This window comes from Cyrtonyx montezumae, unplaced genomic scaffold, assembly GCF_038088225.1.
Source record: "Cyrtonyx montezumae isolate F1298 unplaced genomic scaffold, pur_monq_1.0 scaffold_10, whole genome shotgun sequence".
NCBI classification, from domain to species: domain Eukaryota; kingdom Metazoa; phylum Chordata; class Aves; order Galliformes; family Odontophoridae; genus Cyrtonyx; species Cyrtonyx montezumae.
This window is the reverse complement of record NW_027071826.1, coordinates 40302223-40317537: the sequence shown is the minus strand read 5'-3', so window position 1 is coordinate 40317537 and position 15315 is coordinate 40302223. Positions and strand designations below refer to the sequence as shown.

At 38.3% G+C, this 15315-nt stretch overlaps 1 long non-coding RNA gene across 2 annotated transcripts; it reads right to left on the bottom strand.

Moving 5' to 3' along the window:
- Positions 1-6956: 6956 nt before the first annotated feature.
- On the bottom strand, positions 6957-13346 carry LOC136060462 (uncharacterized). Of its 2 annotated transcripts, XR_010623362.1 has the most exons (4): positions 11544-13346; positions 7950-8061; positions 7670-7779; positions 6957-7349 (listed from the first exon to the last, which is right to left on the bottom strand). It is a non-coding gene; the product is annotated as an uncharacterized LOC136060462 (long non-coding RNA). The 2 variants fall into 2 exon arrangements; XR_010623361.1 differs by having other exon boundaries at positions 6957-7779.
- Between the last annotated feature and the right edge of the window lie 1969 nt (positions 13347-15315).

Below are 15315 nucleotides of genomic sequence, written 5' to 3'. Positions count from 1 at the left end.
TTTGCTTGTCTGTTTGTTTCTATTCCCTACTTATGTAAAGGGGACTCTACCTTTCTCACTCAATAAGTATTCAAAAAACAAATTCACACATGATGCTGAGTTGCTCAAGCACCATAATGATGGTATGAATATCGTATCTAGTCTGATTCTCCATTGTTATTAACATGCCAAGTGAACAGTTTAGCAGAGATGATTTCATAAATTCTAAAGAATGGAAATGAGCTACCACTGATGGCTTTAAAACAAAACATGAACATAATGCGCAGGAATACACACTTCTTAAAAGTGCTTCTCGGTAGCTGTGATAAATAACAGGAAAGGGATGCAAATGGATTTAAATGACTGAAGCTGTTGTTGCTCAGATCTGGTTGAAACAACCCAGTATTTTAAATACCATTCACATATTAAGTAGCAGGTGTGGGTTTCTGCTTCTTATTAGAAAAAAGATAAAACACTGAAAAAACATCTGCTTTCTGTGAATTTAGCTCTGGGAGCCAGAGCGCTCCAATTTCTATCTGCATTCTGGGACAGGTAGCACAGAGCAATTAATCACTAAGGCTCTCTCAGATGGTCTCACCTTCTTTTGTCTTTGAATAGCATGATACAAAATAAAAATGGGTCATCAATGCATTAGCAAGAGGCTATGATATCATATCCTTGAAGAGATGTTATGTGTGCTGCACTTGCACAGGGAAAGCAAACCTCTCTCAGGGCAAGAGCACATAAGCTGAGGCAGGGAAGGTGTGTGTTTGGTTTTACAAGCAGCACTAAAATGCTTTTTATAGCAAGGATATTGATAGCTTTCAGCTCTGTAGCTCCCAGTTGAAATGAGAAGGGTGTAGCAAGGAGCTCAGGAACAGGTGAACTCATTGTTTACCCAAGATCCCTATTGGCATTCAAAACCATGAGAAATGAGATGGTGTTGGCAATAAAGGTGTGGGACCAATGCCTGGGACATGGGATGTGTTACTGGCTAAAAGCAAAAGGCAGATAAAGAGAAACATGTCTATATAGAAAAAATAACCTGGAGAAACCAGTAACAAAAGTGGAAATTGAATAAAATTATAATAGCATGCATAAAGTGCCCTATCAAATGTATCTTCCACTTTGTTCATTAAGGTAGCAAAGAAGGACTGCACACAAACTGAAGGGGGAAGGGAGGAAAGGAAAATAATTGATAATTCAAGTCCCTGATTAGTCAGAAATGAGCCAAGTGCTACTGTTGAGCTTCAATAGCAACAGTGGATTCCTTGGGATTGACAAAATAACTCAGAAGTTGAGCACAAAGTGGGAGGAATCCTGTATTACATTTGTCATGAATATCCTGGGGAAAAAAAAAAAAAAAAAAAAGTAAAATAAAATCATTACTTCTAGGTTCTACAAGCATGATTTGAATAATGAGAATAGCAGATAATAGTTGACATGGAACATTTAGCAAAGTATACTTAAATTGCAGGCAGTCAGCATGCATTTACAGCAGAAAGCTTTCCTAATCCATCTTGTGCTGCCTCAATGAAGATGCAGCAATAGCTGAAAAGATTTTACTGGGAGAGAATATGTGTGTACAGTTACACAGGCCTGTAGGAAACAATTCTGACAGAATAGCCAGCAGTAAGTGAAACACGAATAAGGGATCCATCACAATGATCAGCATTCAGCCAATGCAGTGCTATGGTGGAAGAGAAATAGTAAAGAACAAAAGTAAATCAAAAGAGATCTTCTATTAGGCTGAAAAGGGAGTAAAGTCAAGCTGCTTCTGTAGTGATCCCAGGAAAGCACTTGGGAATGCGTGGAAGCAAGAATTCTGAGAGAGGTGATGTTTTGTGTTTAACCAAGAGCACATCAGTGCAAAATACATCCATACTGCTTCAAAATCCAGTATGCAATTCCCCATCCTCACACTTACAAAAAGGGAATAGAAAAGTTTTGAGCATATGACATTATAAGTCTTAAATTGTATGGCTGAAAGAGGCTGTGATGAATTACTGTGACTTTACGCATACCGAAGAACCTCACCCAGTAATTTCCAGCTGGACAAGCCTATATACCTAGGAAAAATACGTGGTCTCTATAGAAATACTTCAACAAATTCCTTGCATCCATAGGTTAATTATTCCAATAGTTAAGTACTTTCAGTTAATCTTAAATATACTCTGAATTGGTCTGCCTTCAGTTTTCAAACTCAGTTTTGTGTTGCCCCTTCATTAGATTTCAGAGCACTTTGTAACAGCATTCACAATCTTCTCCCTGGAGTTTACCCTAAGCTACATTACACTGAAATAGTTTGAACTTCTTATTTTCTCATTATTATCATGATTGTGAGACTCCAGGCAACTTTTAGAATCTTTTTTTCTATTATTTCCAAATTTCTAAGGAACACGGATACACTTTGTCCACTTGAACTGGGAACTGTTTTCTGGTTAATTCTTAAACAGCACAGCATACAAATCCTTAAAAATAAAATTTTAAAAAGCAACAAGACAACTGCAGCTAGCACTGTATTTTAATATGGATCCAAAATACACGTTTGAATTTCTGAGAATAATTATATTCTGGCTTCTGGTGGACTTAACTCTTATTCAGTTACTCCTAATTTTTAGTTTTAGTAATATGAGAATCTGATCCAACTACAATGTTCAAGTTAGAGGAGAAAAAAAGTGGACAACACAAAGTTCAAAAGAGGACAACTGAGAAAATCCTTAATGACCCTAAATGATAAGTGAAAGAAGGTTAAACATGCTATGGAAATAAGATTAACAGAAGACCTCACTGATACATAGAATACCTTAAGGGAGTAGTAAGATTACATTTTAGTAGTCTAGCAATTTAATAGAGGGATACGCCAGCATGACTAATTAATGACAGTATTAACAAAGATGAAATGCTCTACATAAAAGCACTGTGATGTTCTACAAAAAAAGATAAAAGCAGCGGGCAAATCTACAGCTTTAGTTAACATGGAAGTTTAACAAAATGACCAGGAGGATTGGAGGTTGCCATATCACATGCAGAGAAGCAGAGGAGAGAAGGGACTGAGATGCACCAGCTGAGTCCTCTGCACACAGGCAGTTGAGACCATGGACATTGGAGAGAATGGGCTGGAGACCACTTATGGTCCTATCTAATATGAACAAACCTGTGATGCTCTGATGTAAAAGAAGGTTTTTCAGCGTAAATAATAGAGACGCTGCATCTAGAAATATAAATAATGGAGAAGCTGTGGTTCCCAACATATTGATTAGGAAAATATTAATGTAATTTACTGAATTATGAGATGTATACCAAAATGCACGCAACAAGTAACATGAGATACTTCTGCCTAAAGAGACTCAACTATTGCAGTTTCTGAGATACATTGGACCTTGCTAACCCTCACAAAACTTATTAAAGCAGATGTATTTTTCAAGTAAGAGGGTGATTTATATCAAACAGAAGCTATAGATCTCCTGAAAAACCTTTTTTTTTTTAATTTGAAGAGGTGAACACAGCTTTTAAGAAATATTTACATCCATTTTTCTCTTTTCATCCTCTGTGAAATAAACAACTTGAAACCTGTGGTTTCCTCTCAGACACTGAAATTCAGCATATTGTTCATGAAAAAAAAGTATGTTGCTAACTGACTTTCCTGATTATTGGCTATAACTCATTAAATACTATATTAATTATAAGGCAACAATGTCTACAACTTGCTGCATTTACCCCCTTTTAAACAAACAAACTGCTAGCCACTTATATTTAGAACAGAATTATTTGTTTGTTTTGAATTATTTGTTATGTGTTTATTGATTCCACAGGCACACAGGAAAGCAAAGATTATTAGATACAGTATTTCATGTAGGCTTTTTACAAACTCCTCTAAAAGTTTGAGTTCATGGAGATTAGCATCCTCCAGATAGTAACTGTCTGAAAACAAAGCTCAGTAAGTTCTGCTTTTGGTTTGCACGGAGAACTCTGATGACATTTTTGGAGGATGACGAGCAGCAATGATAACTGAGAGCATACGTGTAAGTGCCATTTAAAAGGGTTTAGGAAATATCAGTCACACCCTGAGGGTACGTCTAATCTTCACTGCACTCCCTGCTCCTAGTCAATACACATTTCAACACATCATCCAAGCTGATTGCCAAGAATCCTTCCTATTGAATCATGTATTTCTGAGCTGCGAGCACTCCAACCTGCATGGCTGCCATCTTCACATCTATTGATGTCAGCAGTGCAAAGGGAAGATGAGGAAGTTCCTTATTGCCATGTGATAAGCCTCTCCTGGACCAGAACAGAAGCACACAGATCCCTCTCCATTCTTCTCTCCTCCTTTAGCAAAGTTAGACATAACTGGAGCAGAAGCTTCAACACTGATATAGCAGCAGACTCCTGCTCAAGTGCTCTGAAGGAAGGGTAAGGAAAGTGAGAGTTCATGTGGTAAAATGACAGAACAAATATCTGAGGGGCCACAGAATGCATAGTGTAAATGGAGAGGTTTGTGGTTTTAAACAAAGTATAAGTGATCAGTAAGACTAGAAGCTTCATTTTTTAAAGTTTCCATTTCCCTCTTTAACTCAGTTCCTTTCCAGTGCAGCAGATTTGCAGTCAATGCACAGGAAGGTCATTTCTCATTGACAGAACGATAAAGCTGATGGACGTATTTCATCAGCTGCTGAAAGAACAGCTTCTTGAGCTCAAATCTTTTCTGAGGTTTTATTTGCTATTTTCCACTGTGTCTGTTCAGCACTTGAGGAACAGTTGTCCTTAGCATAAGGTATACTGGTCTTCACAGAAAGATCCCACTGCTTTTTCTCCATGTTTCTTTCTGAAAGATGGTAAATAACCTTGACTCAAAAGAGTCCTCTCCTAGGGCTCAGCTAGCAGCAATAATTAGTCACAACCACACTCAGAAAAAGCAACAGCAGTGGCAAGAGACAACGTGCCAGGGGATGGAAGCTATGAGTGCCACAGCAGATTCACAAAACCTCCTGTCAAGCCAAGGAAAGAAAGTGTGAGGATCAATGAGAACAAGAGAGACCCAGAGGAACAGGACCATCCCCATTTGAATTACCTCAGTTATTTCACTGCACTTTCAAGCATATAATATAGGAAAATACTATCAAATATGTGAAGTATCAAGTGTTGAATAAATAATTGTTGGTATTTAGTGAAATTACCGATGAACTAACTCAAGAGTACTAAATAGTTAATTGACAGTAAATTACATTTTAACAACACTCCCCAAGAGCATCCAGGGTATTTTTTCTCAGGAAAAAAATATTCTTTATCCTTTTATGATTCTAAACTTCCAGTAAATGCAGACAAACAATACAGAGAGATTATGTTTCCAGTGACTGAAACTCCTCAGTTCCTTCAGAGGCAAAAATGAGGTGTGTTTCTTCCACAAAGATCACTATGATGAACAACAACTTGGAGATGCCTCTGCAAGGATGGTGTTTTGATCTTATATCATGTATGAACACAACATGGAAACTGGCCTAGGAAGAGACCATCTTGAGATGTACACTATTGCTCCTAGTCACAGCCTAAGAGGAAGAATTAAGAGGAAGACACTGGTAGCATCTTACTAGCAGTTTGTCTCAGCCACAAAACAAAACTCAGCTTCCCCAGCTCCCCAGCTCAGAATGCCACTATCACAACACTGCACACAACAAATACAAGGACAGAGCCCCAATAGCTTGGTCCTACCCACCCCTCTCTCCCCAGACAGTGGGAGGGCATTTAACAAACGACACCCTTTTTGATCTAAATACAAACCTTCTACTGTAGGATCACCAGTGCAGGATATTCAATTCTCTTAAAAATCTTGTCAAGGAAACAAATAGAAAAGTAATTTATATTACAATGCAGTTTCCAGCAGCAGGAAATGTCACTTTAATAGTCACTGCCAGCATGGTTTGAAATGTTTCATTTAAGCTCATATTGATCTCAGACTGCTGACGGCCCCCTCCCTCCCTCCTGCAGGCAAACTCAGCTTCCTGAATTTCCTTCTTCATGGCTCTATGCAGGTATACAAGTTCCCACCTAATTGCCTAGGTAGAAAAGGCTTTTTCACCCCAGCTACCTCTGTTGTAACAGCTGATAATAAATTTTTTCTATCATCTTCTGAGGAAAGGTTATGTCAGCAGGAAATCACTCTCCTCAGAAAGGAGCACAGTTCTGCCATGCACTGCTGGACAAGTCAGCACCCTTTATTTTGATAACTGTCAGAAATCTTAGCATTACATTACTTCCTATTTTGAAGACATACACATATTGCCAAAATAGGAGGGTCTGGGAATGAATTCCATATTCCCTTTCACTCTACCATTGCAGCATGCTCAGAAATGCCTTCCCTGAAGGCTTTATTCTGTCCAGCAAGAAATTCTTAATGATGACCACAGGACATAAGGATATTTCTGGGTCTCCCTGAATCTCTTGCCTAATAAAAAAGTTCCCTTCTGATTGCAACCAAGGCTACCCTTACTCATTACTGTGATACTGTGTATGGGCAGCCGATACATGTTATCTCATGGTTTCAGCTGGTAGTAACATGAAAGGTATTTGTGGTGAACATACATCTTCCTCAGCTCAAGGCCTTCTGCTCTGTCCTTCAAGGGTCCTTGTCACAGGAAAATGCAATAGTGACATTAAATAGACTCAGGAAGAGGTCACCTCATAAGTTTTTTTTGCAAACTGAGTTGCAACATATCTCAACTGCATGCAGTTCCTACATATAGCCCACTAACTTTGCATCTGGGATGTCTTCCTTACCCACGACATAGATAACAAAACCACATTTTAACTGATTATACTGATGTACAGCTATTAGACAGATACCGTGTCTGATTTTCTCTGTCTTTGGTAAGATGAAAGCCCACATAGGAGAAAACACATTCATCTGTTTTGAATTCTCCTAAAATGACATTTTACTGATAGTCTTTCCCAAGTCACAGTGATCACCCATTTCTCACCTTCAAACACAACGGTGTCATTTCACCATAACAGTCATTCCAGGCTGGTCCAGTACAATTTGCTCTTGGTAGATGCATGCTGTATGTTTACAATCAAACTTCTGTTCTTCATGTGCCAGTAAGTGGTTTTCACAAGAAATTTCTCCACAATCTACATAACAATGATGGCACAACACTTCTTTTTTCCTGATAATTAATCAATTCCCATTAGTATTAATTATAACATTCTTAGATAAATGATAGTATTTCAAGCTCCTGGTCTCAGACTACTGAAAAGAGTTGCTGCTGGATTTTGAGCAAATCCAAATCTCCCCTTCTTCTCCCACTGCATTGCTGAACTCATGTCAATCTTCAGCTGTCAGGACTCTCCATGAGGCAGTTCAACTCACCAACCTAGTCAAAACAAAATGAAGAAAAAGAGGGGGAAACACTCAGATAAGGACTGCATCTATAAGACTGTTAAGACATTTTGCAGCACGCACAGGAGATGATGTATCTGTTTCAAACTGCATTTCTTTGTTGTAGCTTTTTAATTTCTGAGACCAACAAAGCTGTTTCTCAGACCCTATAGCAAGTCCCCATGAAGACTTTTATGAAGTATTATGTTCAACATATTGAAAAAAAGCTTACATGTTGCTATTCAGACCTTTTCCTAAATTGATCCCCACTCTTCACAAACTCCCTTTCCAGCCCTCCTACTTTCTTTCACTTACAGAGTGATGGCAGTTGTCTAGGAAACACATCTGTTCTCACTAGCATCACAGCGCTGTTAATGAAAGAAATCCCTTTGCATCTCTGGGTTGCATCATGTTAATTCAGCACCCTGTGTGAGATCAAAGCAACTGATTTAGTGTGCAGCTTGCAATGTAAAATGTTCTTTACAAGGCTGCTAAAGTGGAAGAGCTACCAGAAGGAAATGCTCCTCAGAAGTCCTTACAGTGGTTAGCTATACAGGGAATTGCACATATTCACAGAATCATCTCTTATACTCACTGAGGTCAACAGCAAAATGCTCAGCATCTGGGAGCTGGAACAGGTCCAAAACGGTGATATTTTCTCAAGACAAACTCCACAGATCCCCTTCAGACTGCTGTATGCAGTAAGCCTATACAGAAAGGAGAAGATTGTTGGTGTTTAGTTGCACAAGAAAAAAAAAATCACACCCACAAAAAAAAAATTCCAACCTCAGAACTCAGCAGTTATTTAATGTCTTCTCACCTTGAAAGCGCAGCTCAAACTCATTCATCTGTCTTCTCTACTTTTAAGCAGAGAAGGAAGATTCACCCAATTACAGAGGTGTGACCGTCAATTCCATCATTTAAATAACATTTGAGATCTTAAAAATAAGGGATTTTCTCCTTACTGCCCTCTGCACACCACGTTTTCAAACTCTTCTTCACATTTCTGAAGAAAGGTAATAGAACCAGAAAGTCCAAACCCAGAGCTAGGCAGGTTTAAACTTACAGATCACCCCCTGCAGCACCTTTTCTATCTGATCTCTTCTTTGACTGTAACTATTGCCTGCTAGACTGTACAATGCTTTAGTTTCAAGAAGGACAGTGCAAAATGCTCCAAGCTGTAGCAGCCTCTGGCAAGGATTGGAGATGTGTTTGTTGAAGACAGTAACAGCTTGAAACCCCATTAAGTTGAGTAGTTCCTAAAAGGCTGCACACTTCTTGGGCACGTACTGCGAGTTCTATTGAATCTCTGAAAACATTTTGCAGTACAAATGTCCAAGGAGCACTCGGGATCACTAAGATGACAACAACTTAATAGCTTAAAGGACTAGGCAGCAACAACAGAAAGCAGGCAGGTATGATTACTGTCCGAAACTTGAAAGGCATTAAGCAGGGGTAGGTTTAAGCAGACCAGAGCCCATCTTTCTGGTTTTGTTTCTTTTTAGCAGAAGCTGTGGTGATTCCAAGCTCAAACAATGGTTCTCAAGGCATAAGTCCCTGTGGTGTAGGAGCAGGTTTAACACAGTTGCATTACCACCAGCTCTGTTGTATTATCAAATCACAGGGTCTGTGTGGTTGAAGTCTAGCTGTCTTTCAGCTCAGACATTTCAAAAACCAATGGAGCTTATGATGGGTGGAAATTCTTCTACAGTTTAATTAGGAGGCTTTGAAGTCCTGTAAAATCATAATTCTCTCTATGCCAGATGGGAAATAAGTTAGAGGGTAAAACTGCAAGATTCAGAGTCAGTCCACAAATAGTTCTATAGAAAATTGCTCAATATCAGCATCTCCTTCAGTGAAACTATATATTACTTTATGTCTAAGGTTGCAATAAGCATCAATGAAGAAACACTGCTATAATAATTATCTGTAAGAAAAGAGGACTGATGCCTCCTGGTTACATTTTTGTTATTCTCTCAAGAACACAAATAGACTTTTATATTTAAGTATACGGCTGTAGCAAGACCATCCAGCTTGCTATGTAATCTTGGTAGCAATGAGCTGTGAATGCAAGAGCCTCACAACTCCTCACTGTAGAACTGGATATAATAAACATCATGAAGGAGAAAGAGGCACAGGTTGGCCACTAGAAAGGTTGTTTTGTGTAGACCGAAGGGAAAAATGTACAGTGACTAAAGATGGGGACTGCTCATTCAGGCCAACTGTAAAAAAGACAGCAGATACCTGAAAGATATGACAACAGAGAGCAGGACTGGATTTCAAATAACATTCTCCAGAATTTTTATACATCATACTTTCAGTCTTTTGCTCCAGGGAAAGCAAGCCCGCATCCTGGTGACTTATACCTCAAACCCTTATGTATGAATGACCCACTCTATTATAGCTGCTTGCTATTCAAACCCAGATCTAAATTTTTTGAAGGGTCTCGCATTACTTGAAGATCAGATCAATGTCATAATTTGTAGGGTGTTTGGAATACATGCCAAGAGACGTTTCCATATTAAAACTGAACAAGGCTTTACAACAGCGGAATCATTCTCACCCCAGATTAACCTTAAGCAGCAAAGAAATATTTTACTCATTAATTTAATTCTCCCCCATGTTAGCTGGTCACTTTATGGGGCATGGCTTCTGCTTTTGCAAATTTAATTCATGTCATAGTGCACAGTTTTCTTTGCTTATTGTTGCTACATTACACTTCTTGTCCCCTTTCTCTCAGGAATGCTGCTTTCTTAAATCTCCAGTTAAAGAATGATGCATCATTTCAGTGGGTTTCCTCCCCTGGGACACTTCAGACATGCATTCCAAAGCAATCTGTCCAGATGGAAGATGAGATCAGTAAAAGTCTTCCATACAAAGTTTTGAAAACTGCCTTCCCTTTATCATATTTTAAGTAACTTCTCTCAGAATGGGCAGGTGTCTTCCCTCTGGACATGCACTGGTCACCACACTCAGAACGTGATGAATTCTCAGTCACACCATCTAGATTGATAGCCATTGCCACAGCTCCTCTCACCATGTTCCGGAGCAGTAGATGTCCGAAAGAAATTAGGATTTTTAACTAAAAATGAGGCAAGGAGGCATTGGAAGCATCATTTTCAGAGCAGCCATCATATAATCTGAGTGAATACCAAAAATATCTGTGGCAACTGGTAAGAATTTTACACCAGATCCTGTATTATTTTAAGAAATATAAAAGCATCACTGATGTAAGAAGTAGAATTGAAAGATAGTGTTATAATACTCTAAAATCTTCTAAATTTTTTGAAAGATAGCATTCATATTTGAAAGTTTGATGCCAGACATTCCGTGGATTTAATAATTTAAGTCTACAGAAATCTACGGAGATGCTTTAGCTTATATGTACTGAAGTTGATAACATCTGTATGAATGAATGTTTTTCCCTACAAGTTATTCCTGTGAAAAAAAGTTTCACACACATAGAGCTCTCTTATACTATTACGTATGAAAGAAACTGAGGAGCTAAAGAAATTAGCCAACGTCAACAAGGTTAGGGAGCACAGAAAGGGCAGTTTAGGAGTGAATAATTACTGATGCATCTATGTTGCATGGCTGCCCAACTAAGGATACATTTCTGATTACAAAAGGTGCTGTATAAAGACAAAACTGAACACTGGTTCCTACTCGAAAACTTTTTACCAAAGAAAAAGGAGAACAGCACATAAAGAGTGGATGACAAATAGACTGGGTAACAAAAGGCAAGGCAACAGGAAAATTGCCTCAGCTTCTAATTCAGTTTATGATTCAGAAGCATCAGGGCCTTATAAACTTTTATGGAAGCATTTAGAGGGATTGAAGTTGTGAAGAAGTTTATAGGGAGTTTTCTACAAAAATAAAAAGTAATAGCATGCTTAATTTGAAACAGAAGTTGATCAGAAGTATAAATCAAAATTTGATGTAAGAAAAAAGTAACAGATCAGAGTAAAGCTACAGAGGGCCTTCAACACAAAGATATTTATTTCCTTGGTAATAGAATGAGATAATATATAGTCAAGGTCACAGGCTAGAAAAATGGTGGTTTAGAGAACATATCCTGAACAAATACAAGATTGCATTTGTAAAGGTCAAATAAAAGCATTAACCAAATCATTTACTGGAATTTGTATAAGAATTTTACTTTGCTATATATTAGGGAAAATAATTGTACCTCCATAAACTAAAAAGATACAGCATCCATGACTGAACACAGCTCGCTGCTGAAGTTGGAGGACCACCCTGAGCCATGCAAACATTACCGAAGATTCTCTTTCAGTAGCCCCTTGTTTTGTACTTCCCACCAGAAGACTTTGGTGTGCAGGAACAGGAGCACTCACTGCAAAACTGTTTGCATCCTGGTGACTAGAAAAACTGGGGAATAACAGTCATTACCGTTAGCATTTCTGTTTTCAGAAACAATTTCCTAGACAGCTAAAAACTTTGCCAAATGCAAAACACTTTGCATGGTGTCAGTTTGCATATAGTGAGGAATGGCACACTCTTGGCCTGTATGGAGCCAGCAGTTGAGATTCCTCTCACCTTGAGAGTCCATAATGATGATTTTCACTGTTTGATCTGAAGTCAGAAATACTGTCATAATTTTAAGGTAACATCTAGTTAGTCAATCTTGATAGATTCGCTTTGAAACGATATAGCTACAAAAATTTATTTGGCAATCTTTTACCCCTCTTTAGAAAAATGCGATCCAACCACAATAGTCAACTCAATAAAGCAGATCACTATCAGCCATACAAGTTATTATTAGCAGTTTTTGATTTGCTGACCCATCTTTCCCAGATGATAACATTTTACATGTGGAACATCTGATTTGCAAGTTGGCATTTAGCAATACAAATAAGTATTACCCAAAAGTCCTTGTTGAACAAGATGCTCTTCCTTCTTTCTCTGTCAAGATCATCTGCTCTTAAAGATGATATTTAAAATGCTTGAAGTATCTTTGCCCACAAGGTGCATTTAATATGATATTGTGAAGCCATGATTTACCACAATCCTTGAGATATGTAAGTACAGAGAGCAGTATTTTCTGAGTCCTAACTCCTGGACTTGAAATAAACATGATTTGCTTGCTTCTACTAAAGAAATACACTGTCTATGTGGCTGTAGGGAAGAATGAGTAGTAAGGATCCAAGAAACACTAAATTAGAAGATCATATTTCAAAGCCAGTTTCAAGAACCAGGTACATTCTGAATGTTTGGTAACTGAGACTGTGTTGATACAACAACTAGAATCCACAGAACCTCTTTCAAATTTAGAGGACATTTATCATCAGCCAAACTAGATTTTCACACAAGACACATGCATAATTACAACTGAATGTGTTAACAGCCCAGTGGGTTTAAAGATAATCTTGAAGTGAAACGGTAGCCAATATGGAATTAGCAACAGTAGGTGAGTGTTTGGAGCAAACTCTGAACCCCTTTTTTGGCTTATGGGTATTCCCCTCTCATGGTATGAACACAAAGTTCATAGCATTACTTGCACAGTGACTCAAGCAACTTCCTCTCTGAGAAACAGAGGTTTGCTAAATCACACAAAAAGCTTAATGGATTTATTTATTTTTATCTGTATTTGCTCTTGGCACATAATTAATTCTATTTTCAAAATGCATTTTAATTTTGAATAAGAATCCACATGCAGATTGTTAGGGAAGTATTCAGAGCATAATCAGGCTCTTCCATGCTGAGAAACGAGTCAGCTGCAGCATGAGAACTCAACTGAAACCACTGAAAGCTCCCATCTCAGCCCCAGCTGTGCAAAGAGCAACAGATAGATGCCAACCCAAGGACTGAAGAGAATTTTGTTTTGGAGAGTGAGAGGAGACCTGTGGAAGGGAGGAAAAAAGAGAAGCTCAAGGAATACTTCCAGTTTTTACATAAATGCTACAAAATATTTACTTCATTTGTAATTCACATTCTAAAAACAGTCTAAAATCTACAAGTTTTTAGACTTCCCCCTTCCCCCCCACCAGAAAATGTTCTGGGTATCTGACACACAAAGAACCTGCCCCTGTAACAGAACTTAAAAATAATCCACAGGTAACTTTGGCTTTATACTAATAGTCACAGAAGAACTGGTTTAAAGACTTGTTTTAATGTCAAACTCTCAAGATTACAGGGAGGAGACAGGCAAGCAGTAATGATGGATGAGAAGGAGATTCAGTGAATAGTTGAGGTGGACATCTCTCTTCAATATTTTTGTTCTCCTCTTAAGGATGTATTCTGGGACCTGAAGTGATGACATTGCCTTAAGCAAAAGTCTACATCTATTTGGAATGGCTAATTCTGAGCTACAATGAGATATTCTGAGAGAATGTAAAAATTCTGACTTCACATTGCTGTTTAGCATCTCTTTAGCACTAGTGGGACGAAAATTGAATGGAAAAAGTATCAGAGTTTTAATTAATTTCTGGTTGATTTCATCTTCAGATCCTAGAATAGTCTAGCATTAAAATCAGGTTACAACTACATTAAAGAAATTTATATATAAAAAATGATTTTGCTGGAATATTAGACAAGTGAAATATTTCAGTTGGGTTTAAACCAATAACAAGTATCTACAAAATCAAAACTGCAAGGTTTATACTGCATCCCATTCTTCTCTTTCCTTTTCACGCGTGTAACTAGGGTAAAAGAAAGCAATGCAACTCGGAGGGCATTGTAGATTTGTTTCAAAACATGCTACAATTATCCAGATATTTGACTACACTGTTACCATGGACTTCTCAGAACTTGTCCTGTACAAAGGAGACAAACTGTCTAACCTCGTAGATCTTAGGGTACTGATTAGTGAGCTGTGATTGCATACTGAGAGGATATATAAAAAAATATATAAATTGGGAAGTTAGAAGATCCTTCATTATTAATATTCAAAGCAGGACAAGTAGATTATTAGCAAAATAAAGGGACTGTCCCTTTGATGTTACATTGGATTGCAAAAGTAACTGAATGCTGGAGATCTGCATACTTTTATGCTGCTAGACATCATGCCTACAGGAGATCAAGATGAAAATCTAAGTTGTGCTGACTGAAGGGCAGTTAACAGTGCTAATCCTAGATGTTGATGTATTATCAATTTTAGCAGCAATCACATGAGCTTCGAGCAATACAATAAACCTGAGGTAGTATTCATTCAGAGGCTGAAACATTTGCTGTGATTTACAGGCACTTAAGAACACATGAATAATGGCAATTTGAACTGCCAACTATTCAAGAGTTGGGAAGGACCAACCTCTGCTTATGCTGCTCTGTGCTAGATACAGCAAAGCTTTGGAGAACGCTGCCTTTATGTATGTCTTCCAGGTTTTATCATGAAGAGTTCATTTGGATAAAGAAATGAGATTACCTGGAGCAGGAATTACCAGAAATCAGAATGAGTGGGAATCTGTAAAACATCTTTCTAGGCACGTTTTCAAAAGGCAATAGACATTTTAACCACAATACAAAGCTGACACACAGCTATAACTGCTTTTCAGTCATTTCTGAAAGAGTTCCCCACAAGTGACACCTGAGTCAGCTGGCACCTTCACAGAGCAACACTGATGATCCCTATTTGACTCAGGAAATGGGAGTGCACTTCAGTGACACACTGGCAACATACAACTGAAACAAAGGCTAACACTTTTCCAGTTTTTTACTAAGAGGAGAATTACAACCTTGCAGTGAAACTCTGGAAATGATGGCAATCATCTTCCAGGAGTTTTGCACTCCTCCCCTTCCTGCACAAGACTGTGTCTGGCAGAGACCTCCATCACAGAACACAACACAAGAAGAGTCTGTGAATCAGCCCAGTACTCCCTCTGAGCTACCTGGTTGTGTCAGAGTGCTTACCAGGGAGCAGATGGATTCTGCTCACCAGAAAATTCGGGATGAATCGATCATTAACTGCCCTTTGAGCCACAGCACTCAGGCACTGCCCATTGTGC